General features: G+C 46.5%; 1 long non-coding RNA gene across 1 annotated transcript in view; it reads right to left on the bottom strand.

The window, feature by feature from the left end:
* Positions 1-17,070, bottom strand: part of LOC134299410 (uncharacterized) — a 134,235-nt gene extending 117,165 nt beyond the window's left edge. Inside the window, exon 1 of the long non-coding RNA XR_010006619.1 lies at positions 16,342-17,070. This is a non-coding gene — a long non-coding RNA (uncharacterized LOC134299410). The remainder of the gene's footprint in view (positions 1-16,341) is intronic.
* Between the last annotated feature and the right edge of the window lie 423 nt (positions 17,071-17,493).

A 17,493-nucleotide genomic window follows, 5' to 3' on the forward strand; every position in this document is an offset into this window, starting at 1 on the left:
ATTTTGGGCTCTTGAGTGGTCTCATAGCGGCTTGGCGAACTCGGGTATTTACAGTGATTGGGGTAGTTCCCAAATCACCCCTTTCATTTCTGGGGGCTCGTCCGGGATTTCGGAATTTTGGGATTTCTAGTGTTTTGCCAAGGTTCCGTTGTAGCCCACTCAAGAGCTGCTCTTGGGAGCAAGGCGTGTCCACTTCCCCCTTCCGGGGTGCCGCGTACGGTCCGCGCTGAGACGTGCACGGCCTCTCGAGGTAAAGACCAGCGGTTCCCTGCGTGACACCCGAGGCGAGGGAAGGTGAGCTCTCCTCCAAAACCAATCCGTTGGGAGACAACCATCGCTCGTGGGAAGGCGGCCGCCGCGGGACAGAATGCCAGATAGGCAAGTATATCTCTTAAACCGCTGTTGTTTAGCATTGCGGGGAGGGAGAGTTAAAAAAAAAATTGTAGAAATTGTTCTGGGTCCCGTTAGAAGCCCTTGGGAAAACGAGAGAAACCCAAAGGGGGAAAAGAGCTCTAGGAAAGACCTGAAAGGGAGATCCAACCAGGTCTGCAGGGAGGCAAGCCCTAGTAACAGGACTTGTGCACGGGAGATCCAATCACAGTCTGGGGACATACTCCACGGGAAAATTTATTGTTGTGTTTTCTTTTCGCATCTTGTGGGAGGGCGGAGGAGACCTTGCGTTCCCGGTTACTGACCGTGACCGTCCGGGGGTGCCGGCCAGGGTCTACTCCACATACCACAATGGGTGGGAAAGAATCAAAAGGATCAAAAGGAGCAGAAGGGTCAATGACCCCTCTCCAATGCATGTTAGATAATTTTGATAAGTTTTCTAAGTACACATATGAGAAAGGAATGAGGCCAAATAAGTTGCGTACGCTGTGTGAGCTAGAGTGGCCCTCATTCCCCCTCACTCCCCAGTGGCCTTCTGAAGGGTCACTCGATCTTGCTTTGACTTCGAAGGTCTATAGATTCATTGGCGAGGTACACCCTGACCAGTTCAAATACATCTCAGCCTGGTATGATATTGTGCGAAAGCAGCCTGACTGGCTGAAAGAGTGCAAATGCATGGTGGTTGAAGAGGTGATGCCTGGGAGGAATAGAGGACTAGCCTCAGGTAATTCCCAAAGGGGAATTGGCACCCCAATGGGAAGGAGAGGGGGAAGGCAAATTGCCAAACCTCCCCCATATCAAGATTCGGGGAATCCGGCTGATGAACCCATGCCGGCTCCCCCATATATACCTACCCTCTATACCCCACTGGCATCACTTGGAGGGGCGGGCGCGATGGGGGGGCTTGACCTCACGGCAGCGGCAAGCGCTCCCAAGCAGGAGCAGCCTGCGGTGAGTTCTGACCCCCGATTGCTCTACCCCTCTGAAGAAATGAAACGGACAGAGAGGCAAGCGATAATAGATGCCCGTCAGAAGCTGGTAGAATTGAAACAGGCCCATTGTTATAGTGAATCAAGTGAGGATGAGGCAACATTGTGCCCCATAAGGGAGGTGCCACAGCTGGTACCCGCGTCTGTAGATAACCAGGGGCGTCCTAGGTTCGAGACTAGGACCTTGTTTCAACACGTTCCTTTTACTTCTTCGGATATTTTGAACTGGCGGACGAACCGTCCCGCCTGGTCAGAAGATCCAAGAGGCATGGCAAACCTGGTCGAAGGTATCATTCAGACACACAATCCTAGTTGGGTGGATTTGAAACAGTTGTTAGAGGCTTTGTTGACGGCAGAAGAAAGAGTGTTGCTGACGCAAGTGGGTAGACAGGAGGCTGCGAAGGAGCATGCAAACTCTCAGAGTAGGGATGCTGTGGATGTGTACCAAGAAAGGGTATTCCCAGTGAGGGAAGACCCGCATTGGGATTTGAATGAAGAGGATGGTCCTGGTAAGGATGCACTGAGGTTGGATCAGAACTTGGTTGTGCGAGCCTTGAGAAGAGGGGTTCCAAGGGTCCCAAATTTGAAAAAGATTTACCAGATGGAGCAGGAGAAGAATGAAAGTCCGGTAGCATTTCTGGAAAGGCTCAGGGAAGCATTTGAGAAGTTTTCTCCCTATGACATGGATGATCAGAGGGATCAGGCTGCAGGAAAGATAGTGTTGAAGAGTGTTTTCTCTAGTCAGTGTAGCCCAGACATAAGGAGAAAGTTACAGAAGGATGCTGGTTTGGCTCACTTGACTTTAGAAAGGATTTTGGAGATTGCAAATCAGGTTTACTTGTCTCGTGAGGTGGTACAAGCGAACAAAGAAGAAACAGCGGTGGCCCGCAGGGCCAAGGTCATAGCTGCTGTGTTCCAAGGGGGACAGCCGCAAAGACCCAGAGGATCAGGATGGAAAGGAAAAGGCCAAGGAAAGAAAGAACCAGGGGGCAAGCCACTGGGAAAGAATGAATGTGCAAGGTGCCACAAGCATGGGCATTGGGCAGCTGATTGCAAAGTGGACCTTGGGAAAGGACAGAATAGAAAAGTGCAGAATGGAAATTGGAAAGGGAAAAGACAGAACCGTGGAGCTGCCGGCCAGCCCAGATGGGCTCCGGTTGCAGCTGGATTGGTAGACCCTGCTTTAGATGTGCATGGATTGGCCTCCGTGAGGGAGGAGGATGAATATGAGCAATAGGACAGACCGGCTCCCGGATCCCCGGGTAGCCATGGAATGGTTAGGATTGAACCAGGGGAGCCAATGGTCGATATGAAAGTTGGAAATCAATCCGTTGAGTTTATGCTTGATTCCGGGGCTTCTAAGTCTGTGGTGAACACGGCTGTGTCTCACCCAACTGGAGAAGATGTAAATATTGTAGCAGCTACAGGAAAACGAAAAGCTTGTCCTTTGTTGGCAGAAAGAGAGTGTTTATTAGGGAGGCATCTAGTCAGGCATAGATTCATTTATATGCCTGAATGTCCTGTGCCTCTAATGGGAAGAGACCTTTTGTGCAAAATGAGAGCTGCGTTGCTTTTTTAGGAGGATGGTTCAATGTTGGCAGGATTCAGGACAGGTCCGGATAGACAGCTGGTAGAACAGCAGTTGAAAATGGCTTTGGAACTACCTATGGAGGAAGAATGGAGATTGTATTCTGTATTGGAAGAAAGAACTGACTGGGAAGCATTCAATGTCCCAGGGGTATGGGCAGAAGATAACCCTCCGGGGTTGGCAAAGGATGTTCCACCAGTCATAATTGAGTTAAAGCCCTTCGCCAATCCGGTGGCAATCCGACAGTATCGGCTCCCTCGGGAGGCGATTGTTGGAATTGCGGCCTATTTGGAGAAGTTGGAAAGATACGGAATACTGGTTCCTTGCCAGTCTCCATGGAACACACCCTTGTTGCCAATCAGAAAACCGGATGGGTCCTATCGCCCTGTCCAAGATTTGAGGGCTGTAAATAAGTTAGTAGTCCCTCTCCACCCGGTAGTTCCAAACCCATACACCCTGCTCAGCCTGATTCCACCTCAACACCAATGGTTTACTGTCCTGGACCTCAAAGATGCTTTCTTTTGCATCAGACTGGCCGAAGAGAGCCAGAAGATTTTTGCCTTTCAAAAGGAGGATCCTGGGACAGGGGCCAAGGGTCAACTCGTTTGGTCAAGATTGCCACAGGGGTTCTGTAATTCCCCGACCATTTTCGGACAAGCCCTGGCGCAGGACTTGCTGCCAATGGTCAAAAATGACAAAGGATGGACCATTCTCCAATATGTAGACGATATCCTCCTCTGTGCGGACAGTAGAGAGGAATGTTTAGAAGGAACTCAGACCTTGTTACAGTTCTTGGCAGAGAAAGGTTACAAGGTCTCAAAGAAAAAGGCTCAGCTGGTTCAGCAGGAAGTGAAGTACTTGGGTTTTCGTTTGGCTAAAGGTGTTCGGAGGCTAGAGGTGGAGCGCAAGGAAGCCATCTGCTCCATCCCTACCCCCCAAACTCGGAAACAGGTCAGAGAATTCCTAGGAGCAGCAGGGTTTTGTCGTATATGGATTCCGAACTTCGGACTATATGCCAAACCCCTCCATGAGGCCACAAAAGGGAAGTCAGGAGACCCCTTGGTGTGGGGAACGGAACAGCAGGATGCATTTGAGCAATTGAAGAAAGCCTTGATGTCTGCCCCCGCTTTGGGGTTGCCTGATTTGGACAAAACTTTCTACTTGTATGTAGGAGAACGGAAAGGAGTGGCTGTAGGAGTATTGACCCAGCTAGTAGGCGATTGGCCCCGGCCAGTGGCTTATCTATCTAAACAACTAGACAATGTGGCCTGTGGATGGCCCCCATGCTTGAGAGCTGTAGCGGCTGCTGCAGTTCTTGTAGAAGAGGCAAACAAGCTGACCTTAGGGCAGCCTGTGATTTTGAAGTGTCCCCACGCGGTAGTGACTTTAATGGAACATAGGGGACACCATTGGCTTACCAATAGCCGAATGCTTAAATACGAGAGCATGTTGGTGGACAATCCACAGGTTAAATTGTCAGTGTGTGCCACTTTAAACCCAGCTACCTTGTTGCCAGTAGAAGAAGGAGAATTGATGCAGCATGATTGCTTAGAAGTGATGGATGAAGTGTATTCAAGTAGGCCAGATCTCAAAGATCTGCCACTACAGACTCCGGAATGGGTACTTTTCACAGATGGGTCAAGTCGTGTGGTTGGTTCCGAAAGAAAAGCGGGATATGCAGTGGTGAATAGCAATGGGGAGACCCTAGAGGCAAAGGGGTTGCCTCCGGGAACTTCCGCACAGCGGGCCGAGTTGATTGCTCTGATAAGGGCCCTCCAATTGGCTAAAGGAAAAAGAGTCAATATTTATACTGACTCAAAATATGCCTTCACCACTCTACATGCCCACGGTGCCATTTACAAGGAAAGAGGACTGCTGACCTCTGCTGGACAGCAGATCAAAAATGCAACAGAAATCTTGCAACTCTTAGATGCAGTTTGGGAACCAAAGGAGGTAGCAGTCATGCATTGCAAGGGACATCAGTATGGTGAGGATCAGGTAACACAGGGAAATCGCCTGGCAGATCAACAGGCTAGGAAAGCAGCAGATGAAAGCACATCGGAGGAATCAGTTTTGCAGTTGGATGTCACATTCACAGTAGAGTCCATGACTTACTCTGCACAAGAGAAGGAGTGGGCCCTAGCAGAAGGGGCAAAATGGAAGGGTAATATTCTCATATTACCCAATGGGAAAATCTTCGTCCCAAAAGCCTTGGGATGGGAATTAGTGAAAGAAGTTCATAGACAAACCCATTTAGGTGCAACAGGAATGGCTTCACTCTTGGAACGGCAAATCTGGGCGGACGGCTTGCATGCCTTGGCCAGAACCGCTGCTCTAAGATGTGAAATTTGTGCTAAGAACAATCCCAGGATGGGGCCATTGCTCCCACCTGGAGTTCAGTATTTGGGAACGACACCCTTTGAGTCTCTAGTGGTTGATTTCACTGAAATGCCAAAAGTCCAAAGATTTCATTACATGTTGGTAATGGTATGCACATTCTCAGGGTGGGTGGAAGCATATCCTACCACCTCTGAGAAGGCTGTGGAGGTCAGCCGTGCCATGATGAGGGATATAATCCCTAGGTACGGAATACCTTTACACATTGGAAGTGACAATGGCCCGGCCTTTGTTCACCAGGTCCTAGGGTGCCTAGCCCAGTTGTTAGGAACCGTTTGGAAATTGCATTGTGCCTACCGGCCCCAATCTTCGGGGAAAGTGGAAAGGATGAACAGGACTTTGAAAGGAACAATCTCAAAGATGTGTCAAGAGACTGGGATGACATGGGTTCAAATATTGCCAATGGCATTACTAAAGGTCAGATGCACCCCCACCAGGGTTTTGGGTTTGTCACCTTATGAATTGTTGTATGGAAGACCCCCTCTGAAAATTAGACCTCTGCAAGGAGACATACATGAATTAGGAAAACAAGAATTGATAAAAGAGGTCCAAGCTTTGGGTATAGTGTTAAACAAACTGTATAAATACACTGGCATGCTGCGTTACCCCTTTCCCGTTACTGCGTTACATTCTTTCTCACCAGGAGACTTTGTTTGGCTGAAAGATTGGAAGTGCGATCCCCTCGGCCCAAGGTGGAAGGGACCACTGGAGGTGTTACTCACAACCCCTACTGCTGTAAAGTTGAAGGGTATAAAGCCGTGGGTACATTACACTCGTATCAAGAAGGACTACACCACCAAAGATCCTGATTACTGGAAGGTAAACCTACACAAGGACAATCCACTCAAATTCACACTCACACGCCCTAGGGGTCAAGCTACCAAGAGCTGCCCTGAAGAGGAGGGGCCCGAAGCTACCTAGAGCTAGCCCCAGAGGTCAGGTTACCAAGAACCGCCTTGAAGAAGGAAGGAGGGTACACTTCCGAGAGTGTCCCAAAAGACCGAATGGACACTTGGTTTTGGGTGTGGGGAATTGGGGGTTCCTGTGTGGGTTGTATTCTGTTTCTGTGTTGGCTGAAATTTTGTGATATTGAGGACAAACACCAGTGTAAAAAAAATGAGGACACAATTATACTTATTGATATTGATAATGATGCCATTGGTGCAGACTCAGATGGGTTGGGACAAGAACATGTTCCACCAATTAATTAAAGAGATAGCCAAAGAGGCAGAGGTTGAAGACTGCTGGATTTGTGCCCATAGCCCTCACTCTCAATATGAGGGTTGGGTCATGAAAGCAGGGCCACTGCTGGATGTATCTGGATGGAAATTGTTTACCCCTTGGACATATGAAAGTGAAGAGGGGTTGACTGATTCGGCTCAATTTTTATTGGCCCTTGATGATTCTGCACCAGCCGCATCAGCCTGTCTGACACGATCAAATGAAGGGATTTCAGAAATTGATCATAAGAACTTCCCCCAAGCCAATCTCATAGAAGTAGGGGATTACCCCCGTTGTAATCTCACTCTCCCTGTATATTATGACAACATACACTTTGGAGTTGAACAGCCACAGCCACAACGAGATGGTCACTCGCAGATATTGAGGAGGCAAGCGGCCTCACCAGAGGGGGGTGACAAGAAACCGCCCTCTCATCCGGCACGTAATGGGAAAGCTAACACACCCCCAAAAATATATGTGGTTAAGCCCGGGTCGGAGCTGCCTCGTGCAGCAACTCAGCCACCTGTGGCGGGAGCGGCGGCTCCACCACAACCGCCTGTGGGTGGTGCTGCACCTTCACCACGATCACCAGTGGTGAGGGCTGCACCCCCACCGCGGCAAGATCTGGTCCGGACGCGAGGAAATTTCCCAATGGAATACCAAATTCCTGGAAGGCCAAGGCCCGGTATATTGCTTGATAACCATGCCATGGGAGGATTGCCTCCGGGGTATTTCTGGATATGTGGGAAGTGGGGAGGTAAAGTCTTACCCCCACTATGGGTTGGTACCTGCACCATTGGTACCCTAGTCCCCACTAATATTGGGATACACCCGAGAGAGCAGCCCCTGCATGCATTGGAAGCAGCTGACCGGTGGAACAGGCCTAAAAGATCATATGATGAAAAACGTGGCTACGATCCTGATAATACGTACCTAACAGAGGGAGAAAGATTTGGAGCAATTCTGTTCCCTTGGGTGGGAGTTGCCCTAAATGTCAAACAACTGAGGAGGCTTTCCGCACAGCTGGAAATTTTGGCTAATCAAACTGTTATAGGCATGAAAGCACTCCAGACTGAAATTGACTCACTGGCAGGAGTCCTTATGCAACACAAGATGGCATTAGATTACCTTCTGGCAGCAGAGGGTGGCTTATGCGTATGGTTAAATACAACTTGCTGCCATTATGTCAATGAGTCTGGACTTATTGAATCTGATGTGGCCAAAATCAACAGTGTTGTCTCCACAATAAGGGCCACTTACACCCCCAAGGGAACCGGCTGGCTTGATTGGCTTTTTAGTTGGCTGCCGAATCTTAATTGGTTACGAGACCTCATCAAAGTATTGTTTGTAATCTTGCTAATTATACTTCTTGCTTTGCTCTTTTTGCCTTGTATTATGTCGTGCTTAAGAAACATGATGGCAAGACTGATCACTGCTACTTTCAGTCAGCACAGGGAAGTTCAGCATGTCATGTACATGCAGTTAAACACCATGGAGCAAGAAACCACCCCACTGTAATTGGACCTGTGTAACCAAGAAAATGTCTTTCCTGGTTACAAGAAAAAACGGGGGAATGAAGGGGTCACTAAGCCAAAGTGACTCCATCTTAGAAATGCCTGTCTGCTTTGAAATTAGAGGATCAGTCTCCCCTCTGAATTGAAGATAAAAGTTTGCAACTTGCTGTTTTGCAGCATGTGTTCTAAGTTTAGCAAGAATCAGTTTCGGTCAAGCTTGTGGTCAGCCGATTCCGAGAAATGTATGCAATATATATACGTTACATGTGTTTTGCTTGCACCTGTTGAAATGTTGTGGTTAGAACATCCTGAAGTTGTTGACAACGCAGGATGTTCTAGCTAACCACAAACTGAACTGGGGGATTTCCAGTAAATTCCAGTTCAGAAAGAGGAACTAAAATGTGATAAACAACTGCCTTATAAATTGCCCGGGATGGAAACATTCTGGGCAGACAGTTTTTGCCAGCTTCACACTGCTGTGTGGCTCTGTCTGTCGGTAGCTACCTAATAAAGGTGTTTTGTCCTCAACTATTTTGGGCTCTTGAGTGGTCTCATAGCGGCTTGGCGAACTCGGGTATTTACAGTGATTGGGGTAGTTCCCAAATCACCCCTTTCACTCCAACATTACATTTCCCATTCCTGAGTTGGGAGTAGAGTAACTGCTTTGGGAGACGGTGATCGGGCATTCGGACAATGTGGCCAGTCCAGGGGAGTTGATGGTGTAGGAGCATCGCTTCAGTGCTGGTGGTCTTTGCTTCCTCAAACACGCTGACATTTGTCCGCCTGTCTTCCCAAGAGATTTGCAGGATTTTTCTGAGGCAACGCTGATGGAAACGCTCTAGGAGTTGAGTATGACGTCTGTAGACCATCCATGTTTCGCGGGCATATAGCAGGGTTGGGAGGACAATGGCTTTATAAACAAGCACTTTGGTATCTCTACGGATGTCCCAATCATCAAACACTCTCTGCTTCATTCAGAAGAATGCTGCACTCACAGAGCTCAGGCAGTGTTGTATTTCAGTGTCAATGTTGACTTTTGTGGAGAGGTGGCTGCCAAGGTAGCGGAAATGGTCAACATTTTCTAATGTTACACCATTAAGTTGTGTTCCTGACATTGCAGAGGGATTAGCTGGTGCCTGTTGGAAGAGCACTTTGGTTTTCTCAATTTTCAATGAGAGGCCGAGCTTCTCGTATGCTTCTGAGAAGGTGTTTAGAGTGGCTTGTAGGTCTTCTTCTGAATGCGCACAGACTACATTGTCATCAGCATATTGCAGTTCTATAATAGATGTTGTGGTGACCTTGGTTTTGGCTTTCAGTCTGCTGAGGTTAAATAGCTTGCCATCTGTCCAATAGATGATTTCCACTCCAGTGGGAAGCTTCCCATCAACAAGGTGAAGTATCATAGCGATGAAGATGAAAAATAAGGTAGGGGCAATAACACATCGCTGCTTGACACCTGATTCCACCTTGAATGGGTCACTTTGAGAGCCGTTGCTCTCATGATGGCAACAGTCCAAGGCTGTTGTCATCATGTCATCATGGAGGAGCTGCAGGACGTTCACAAATTTGTCAGGGCACCCGATTTTTTGGAGGATGGTCCAGAGAGCGCTGTGATTCACTGTGTCGAATGCCTTTGAAAGGTCAATGAATGCCATGTACAGAAGTTGATTTTGTTCCCTGCATTTTTCTTGGAGCTGTCATGCAGTGAAGATCATGTCCACTGTTCCTCTGGAGGGGCGGAAGCCATTCTGGGATTCTGGGAGGGTGTCTTCTGAGACAGGAAGAAGGAGGTTTGCAAGGATTCTTGTGAGGATTTTCCCAGCGGAGGTTAGAAGGGAAATACCATGATAGTTCCCGCAGTCTGTTCTATCCCCTTTCTTGAAAAGGGTGATGATGGTGGCATCCTTGATGTCTGCTGGGATTTTCTCAGTCACCCACACCTTTTCAATGAGCTGGTGGAGTTGTTGTATCAGCTCAGGTCCACCCTCTTTGAAGATTTCAGCAGAGATCCCATCAGGTACGCTGGCTTTGTTGTTTTTTTGTTGGCTGATGGCTTTGCTGACTTCTTCCAAACTAGGCAGTGCTGCAAGCTCATCCCTGGTGTTGTTGCGGGATTTGTGAGAGGGCCTCTTCGGCCACATTGGAGCTGGGATTCAGAAGGTTCTGGTAGTGCTCTTTACAACGTAGTGCAATTGATGTTTTGTCCTTCAGAAGTTTGGTTCCATCTGATGAGCGTAGAGGCTGTATGCCATGGTTTCTTGGTCTGTAAATGATCTTTGTGGCTTTGAAAAATCCCTGAGCATCATGAGTATCTGCAAAGTGTTGGATTTCTTCAGCCTTTTTTGTCCACCAGATGTTCTTGAGTTCTCTGGTCCTTCTCTGGACCTCAGCTTTTGCACTGGCATAGATCTTTTCTTGGCAGCACAGCTGGTGTCTCTCTGCCATGTTTGGAAGGCTTTCCTTTTGTTATCAATTAGCTGTTGGATCTCTTTGTCATTATCGTCAAACCAGTCTTGATGTTTCTTAGTTTGGTATCCAATGATGATGGAGGTCTTCAGTTTGTTTCAATGTTCCTCAGCATTTTCAGGGTGTTCTGTGGGTAGATGATCCTTGAGTGATGTTTGGAGAAGGGCTCGTTTGGAGGGCTCCTGAAGGGCTTGAGTGTTCATTTTGTGCCTTTTTTTCTTCCTCGGAGTCTGCATTTGGGGGTGATCTTGATAGCCATCGTGGATCAGATTAACCTGTGATCTGTCCAGCAGTCATCAGCACCTGTCATGGCTCTTGTGAGAAGCACATTGTGGCGGTCTCTGGTCCAAGAGGTGTCAATGCTTTCACTGGGGGTGCTTCCATGATGTTTTGAGCTTGTTTGTCTGGCGGAAGAGCGTGTTGGTGATGACAAGTTTGTGCTCTCCGCATTTGGTGAGAAGCAAGATGCCATTCTAGTTGCTGTTTCTGACCTCGTCTTTTCTTATGATCCCTGGCCATAGGTCAGAGTCCCGTTCGACTCTTGCATTACAGTCCCCCAGGAGTATGATTTTGTCCTCCATGGGTATCTCCGATAGGATGATGTCCAGCTGACTATAAAAAGTTTCCTTGACGTCTTCGTCAGCATCTAGTGTTGGTGCATAGGCACATATGATGGTTGCCTGTTGGTTTTTGGCAAGGTTAATTCGGAGGGTTGAGAGTCATTTGTTAAATGCCAATGGGTGCTTCAGTCAGGTGCTTCACCAGGTCATTTCTGATAGCAAAGCCAACTCCGTGTATTCTTCGCTCTTCTTCAGGCAGTCCCTTCCAGAAGAAGGTGTAGCCTCCTTTTTCTTCCTTCAGCTGACCCTCTCCTGCTCTCCGGGTCTCCTGAAGGGCTGCTATGTCAATGTTAAAGCGTCCCAGCTCCCTTGCAATGATAGCAGTCCTGCATTTGGGGCATTCACTGTCAGTGTTATCCAACAGTGTCTGTACATTCCATGTTCCAAAGTTCATTTCTCTCTTTTGCCTGCAGAGTGGTGACCCCTCTGGGCGCAGCAGTCCAGTCAGGGATAAGAGAGGCAGACTATGTTTAGGGCACCTTTTCTAGCCCCTTCCCCATGTGGGGTGAGCAGAGCGGATCCTAAAAAGGGTTGCTCAGTCATGGATACGGCTACCGGACTACTCAACTGCCTCTAACCTTGAGGTAGAGTGACTGAGTCCATATCCACCACCCATGTGCCAGTCTGTGACTAGGGGCTTCCAGATTTCACAGTCCTGTCCCCGTCGCCACTCGCTGATCGCCATGGGACTTTTGTTGGTTTGTTTTTATTTTTCCTGGAAGACGCCTGTGCATGATTTTTTTAAAAATGTGTGGAGGTCCGTGCATGGCCAGTCAATACACAGTCTTCACAGAGTGAGGTCCCAGTAGTGGTGTGGTTAACACAACAACAGTGGCTTCTCAGTCTGTTGCAGCCTTCTTCCTTTATAACTGTTGTACCATGTTATCCTCCACCTGCTCCACCATTGAGGTCTTAGGGTCTTTGGATTGTGCTTGGTCTGATGCTGGCTAGGTCTGATGACATTAACCATCTGACAAGACCTGGAGGGCAGCAGAAACTCACTACTACTACATTTACTCCTACTTCTCTTCCTCTACTTCTTCTAAAAAGTGCTGCTGTTCAAATGAGACAAAGGCTTTTGTAACCAAAACAGAAAAATATATGGGCTGCATCAATTACAGTGCAAAATGCTAAAAAAGCAGTCAAAGAAAAACTTGCAAAGTGGAAGAGACAGTACTGATGGTCTGTTGAGTCACAGCAGCTTGAGAATGATTAGAAGACAAGTCTCTGTTAAAAACAGTCAAGGACAAAGATGAAGGTTCATAGGGCCCAAACAGCCCAAGGAGTAAATCAGATAACATGAATGAGGATATCAAATAAACAGTGAGGAAAAGACTTTAGAGGCTATCATAGGGGATGTACCAGAAAAGACAACTGAGAAGTTGTCGAACACAATGATTTGAAAAGATTTAAGAGCTAAGATCTGGCAAAGTCTTAAAACTGCAAGACTTTGGACATGGATGGAACAGCCCTGAGAAGCCTGACTAATTTTGCAATCGTCTGACAGTTGAATATAGTGGATTATTTATGAGCACAGAGGTAGTTGCTTAACTGAGCTTGCCAAAGGGGTAAACAACTGTCTACAGCTATGATCTAGCCCTTTATTTCATTTTACAAAAAATTGCTATGATGTTACCTCCCCTGCCCCTTGAGTTATTAATTATTTCAAACTCTATATTGAAAAAAAAATGGGCACTGGAATGGAACAAGAAAATGTTCATGTCTTCCATGGATATAAGAGAATTCTTCATCTCACCAACACGTAACATTTTATTAGTAATTTAATTATTCTGATAAAACATTAAAGTGTATGGTTATTTCTCTTGAGCATTATGTTTATACAACCAACAGAAAATAAAACAGAGCTACAGTAACTAAAACATAAGCATGCAGCATTGAATCGATATAACAATGTTTTGAATTTGTTTTTAGAATCATGATTTCACTAATTTACACTTCTGTCATGTCTTCTTCTCATTTGTTTTCTTCTGTAGATGGCTTAGTTGAAGAACACATACTTGCGAAAAAACATTACCTATTGAAATTTTCATAAAGGTGCATGAACTTTGACATCTTGCTGACCTAGAATTCAAATAATCAGATAGATCTTTCAACACTGCATACATTTCCATTTGTTCAATGAGCTTTACTCCCATCTATGTACAGGATTGCATTACCAGAATATATCTGTTATTGGGGTGCATGATGGAAAGCTATAATTAACTCGGCAACTAAAGCAAATTCTTATTGATTTTTCAAACTCAAGCTAATGTCAATATGTGAGGGATATTTTTCATCCATAGGTTTCCAGATTATTTTTAATAACACCATAGGGTGTGGGAACAGAGCAAAAATTGGATAGAGGTATATGTATGACTCTTTCCCTTGTTTGTAAGCAATGAGAGAAGGAAGACGAGATACTTCCAAGATAATAGCAGCAGCTGGTTCTGTCTTGGACTAAATGAGTTATCTAATGTGCTAAAATCTAGTTAATAGGTTCAAGTAATTTGGGTAGTTCTCTTAATCCTAAAGTGGAGCCACAGACCTAATGACATAGAAGCCACCACTGCAAGGACTTTTCTTTCACAATTTTATATAAAGTTCATCCCATCTGCTTAAAAGTTGAGGGAAGTGGCAGAAAGAACTAAATGATATACAGTAGAGTTTCATTTATCCAGCCTTCACTTATCCAATGTTCTGGATTATCCAACACAATTTGCCTCCCGCCCGGATCCACAGCTGTTTCTCTAGGCAGCAAGGACTGAATTCTTTATGGATTTAACTTCTGACAATGTTGTTACTATAAGTTCATTTTATGTAATTCTATCTTTATTTGTAATCAGTTTGTTAGTAGCCAATGTTTTTGTAGTCAATGTTTTCAATACATTGTGATGTTTTGGTTCTAAATTCATAAATACAGTAATAATTACTTCATAAGGTTACCATGTATTGAACTGCTTTTTCTGTCATTTGTTCTAAAACATGATATTTTGGTGTTTAATCTGTAAAATCATAACGTAATTTAATAAGCTTTTCCTTAATCCCTCCTTTTTATCCAACATTTTTGCTTATCCAATGTTCTGCCAGCCCATTTATGTTGGATAAGTGAGACTCTACTGTAAATAATATAGAGTGGAAGCCCGGACTCGGAAGCCTGGGAATCCACATTTGTGACATAGATCTGGAGTTCTTTACTTCTAGTTTAAATTATCTAATCCTGTGGAAATTTCTGATCTTGTTCGTTATTTTACTTTATAACTGCCCTGTCATGTTATCTTGTTGTGTCAGATCTGTTATCTCATTTCCCTGGTGAAGTAGTCTGAACACTGAGAGCCCTTTGCTTTTAAGAAGGCCACAAGAGAGACATTTGCCATTTTTTCATGGGGCAAATTTAAGAATCTAAGCCATTAGCCTTTCTCTTTCTGGGTTATTAATTGGGGAATGTGAATGGTGGCAGTTATATGATTAAAGAATCCAAAAGTGTGCTGTGACAATTAATTACTGCTTACAGAATGTTCCATCAATGTAAAGTGTTATATTATTATTAATAACATCACAATTATGAAGCTTTAAGGGCATCAGATATTGACCCCTCTTGTTTTACCACAGGGACCTCATTAATCCTGTCCTGGTTTATCACAGTGACAAATAAAACCACAGCCTTTTGAATGAATCATTGGTGAGATAGCAATTTGCCACATGATGTGCTGCAGAAGGGACACAGAAATGATATGAAAATAAACAGGAGATGAAAAAAAGGGATTTAAAAATATAAGAAGATAAAAAAATGCTTTAAGGTAATACAATTACAGAAGGACTAGCTTTTTTGGCCAGGATTCTATAACTTCACAATGATGAAGTGACAGGAAGAAATTGAATCAATCAAACATTTCCTATTATGGCATCTATATAGCCAAAAAACTTTCCTCTGGTAGATTTCTGCTTCCCAAAGAGTTAGTTAAGCGCACAGAAGTTAGTTAAAAAATGTAGCCACCCTGATGGCAGTCTAAGACAACTTTTCTTATTAAAAGGAGCCTAATTGAAACCTGGTTGCTCTTGTGAAAAACATCTTACAAATGTGTTATATTATGATGACTTTTAAAAATATCCCCACAGCAGTCCCCAGTTGTATCTACAGCAATCAACAGAGGATAAGATTTATCTCCAGACTATAAATGTTCCTTGCTAATTCTTGTGTATAAAGGAGCTTACTGACAGGCCAATTGTTCAATATGGTTACTATTTATATTTGTTGCATGTGCTGCTTTATTCCTATACTTTTTACCCACTTTGATGCATTTGATTTAAAATAACTCTGAAACACTTATATATTATTTCCCGTCTTCATGGACATTTGAGATAAGCACTTCTGTCAAGGAGGAGGATTACATTTGACTTGTGTGGAGGGAGGCATTTGCAGGCATAGGCATGCTGGATGCTATGATTTCATGCTGGCCTAAACAAAAGTACAACCTGTTTAAATTTGGCTTCTGACATTCCCAGCCTGTTTTCTTCTATCACCTTGCTGAACGAAGGGATGAAATTCTGAAATAGCAGCAATAGTAGGATGTGGTACTGTATTTTGGCCTTGCCTAATATTTTACTCCGGAGCCCTGATGGCAAAGTGCATTAAAGCACTGAGCTACAGACCGAAAGGTCCCAGGTTCAAGCCCCAGGAGCGGTGTGAGTTGCCAACCTAGCAGTTCGAAAACATGCCAATGTGAGTAGATCAATAGGTACCGCTCCAGCAGGAAGGTAACGGCGCTCTATGCAGTTATGCCGGCCACATGACCTTGGAGGTGTCTACGGACAACGCCGGCTCTTCAGCTTAGAAATGGAGATGAACACCAACCCCCCCAGAGTCAGACATGACTGGACTTAATGTCAGGGGAAAACCTTTACGAAGCTGGGGTGAGGGAGGGATTTGCCACCTCCACCACAGAAGAGGTGTTTCCAAAAGTAGTCCCTCTGGGAGGTAAGGCCCACTGCCCTCCTCAGTCTTGGTTCAAGCGGCATGAATGGACGTGTGGGACAAAGCTTCCAGATGGACCTTGGGTCATGTGAGTATGTGGGGCTTAGGATCCCTGACACCCTCCACTCTGTCCCTTGCTTTAATTTATTTTATTTTTGGACCTAATGAGAAGGCCCTCACTAACCTTTTTGGTGATGCAGGCCTGGCATTGCCATTTGCCCCATGCCACCACGCCTTTCTTCTGCTGGGGTGGCCCACACCGCATGGCCTCTATGTGAGGCCTGCCGTCGAGAGGCCACTCCAGCATGAGCTTCCGTCTCCTTCAGCTGTGTGGTGTGGGGAGGCCGGCCACTCGGCCCATAGCTCCTATCCTTTCTGCAGCTCCTTCGCTCCCTCCCTCCGGCTGCAGGATGGCAGGTGGGGGGTGAAGAGCTGGATAGTCTCGTTTTGCTGGCTCCTTTTCTCACTCCCCCCAGCTGCGGGACGGCGGTGGGGGGGAGCTGGAGAGGTTCCTTTGTTGTTGGCTGCGAGGCTGGCTCCTTTGCTCCCTCCCCCCTCCTTTGCGGGTCGGCAGGGGGGAGCCAGAGAAGTTCCTTTGCTCCTTCACTCCCCCCCCCCCCCGGCAGCTTTGGGAATGCAGGGGCAGAACAAGGGATGCCCCTTTGTTCGTTTGTTTGTTTCTTCGGCTTTGCTCTGAGCTGTGTCTGTTCAGGGATAGCTGCCCTTCACTCCTCCCCCTGTCTCGGCTTTGGGGAGGTGGTGGTAGGGGGAAGAGTCACAGCTGCCCTTTTTGTTATTTTCCTTGCTGTGGCCTTGCGGCATGGAGATAGGTGCTCCCTCGTTCTCCCCCCCCAGCTTTGGAGAGGAGGGGGAGGGGAGAGAGAGTTGCAGCTGTGGTTCAGGGATGGGTGCTCCTTCGCTCATTTCCCCCTCCCCCCTGCTTTGGAGGGGCGGGGAGGAGGGAAGGGCCAGGGATGGCTCCTTCTCTTTCACAAGCGCTCTGTGGCCCAATCCTCCCATGGCCTCCAGGCTGCCAGTTGGAGGAGTGGCCAAGTTTGGTTCTTTTTGCTGGCCACATGGCTGTTGTCTTGCTGCATGGCTGGGGGAACAGCCAGGTTGGGTTTTCTGCCAGCTGCAGGGCCGACGCCACGCCGCAAAGCTGATTGAGCAGATAGGTCAGGCCTTTTGTTTTTCTGCACTGAGGGACCATTCCTTCCCCCTCTCCCACTTTGGGGCAGGGGAGGGAGGTGCAGCGAGCCGGGGCTGCTCTTTTTGGAGAGCAGCTTCTTCTCTCTTTTCCCTCCTCCAGGAGTTTCAGGATGGCAATGAGGGGGGG

Source organism: Anolis carolinensis, chromosome 1 (assembly GCF_035594765.1).
Source record: "Anolis carolinensis isolate JA03-04 chromosome 1, rAnoCar3.1.pri, whole genome shotgun sequence".
NCBI classification, from domain to species: Eukaryota; Metazoa; Chordata; class Lepidosauria; order Squamata; family Dactyloidae; genus Anolis; species Anolis carolinensis.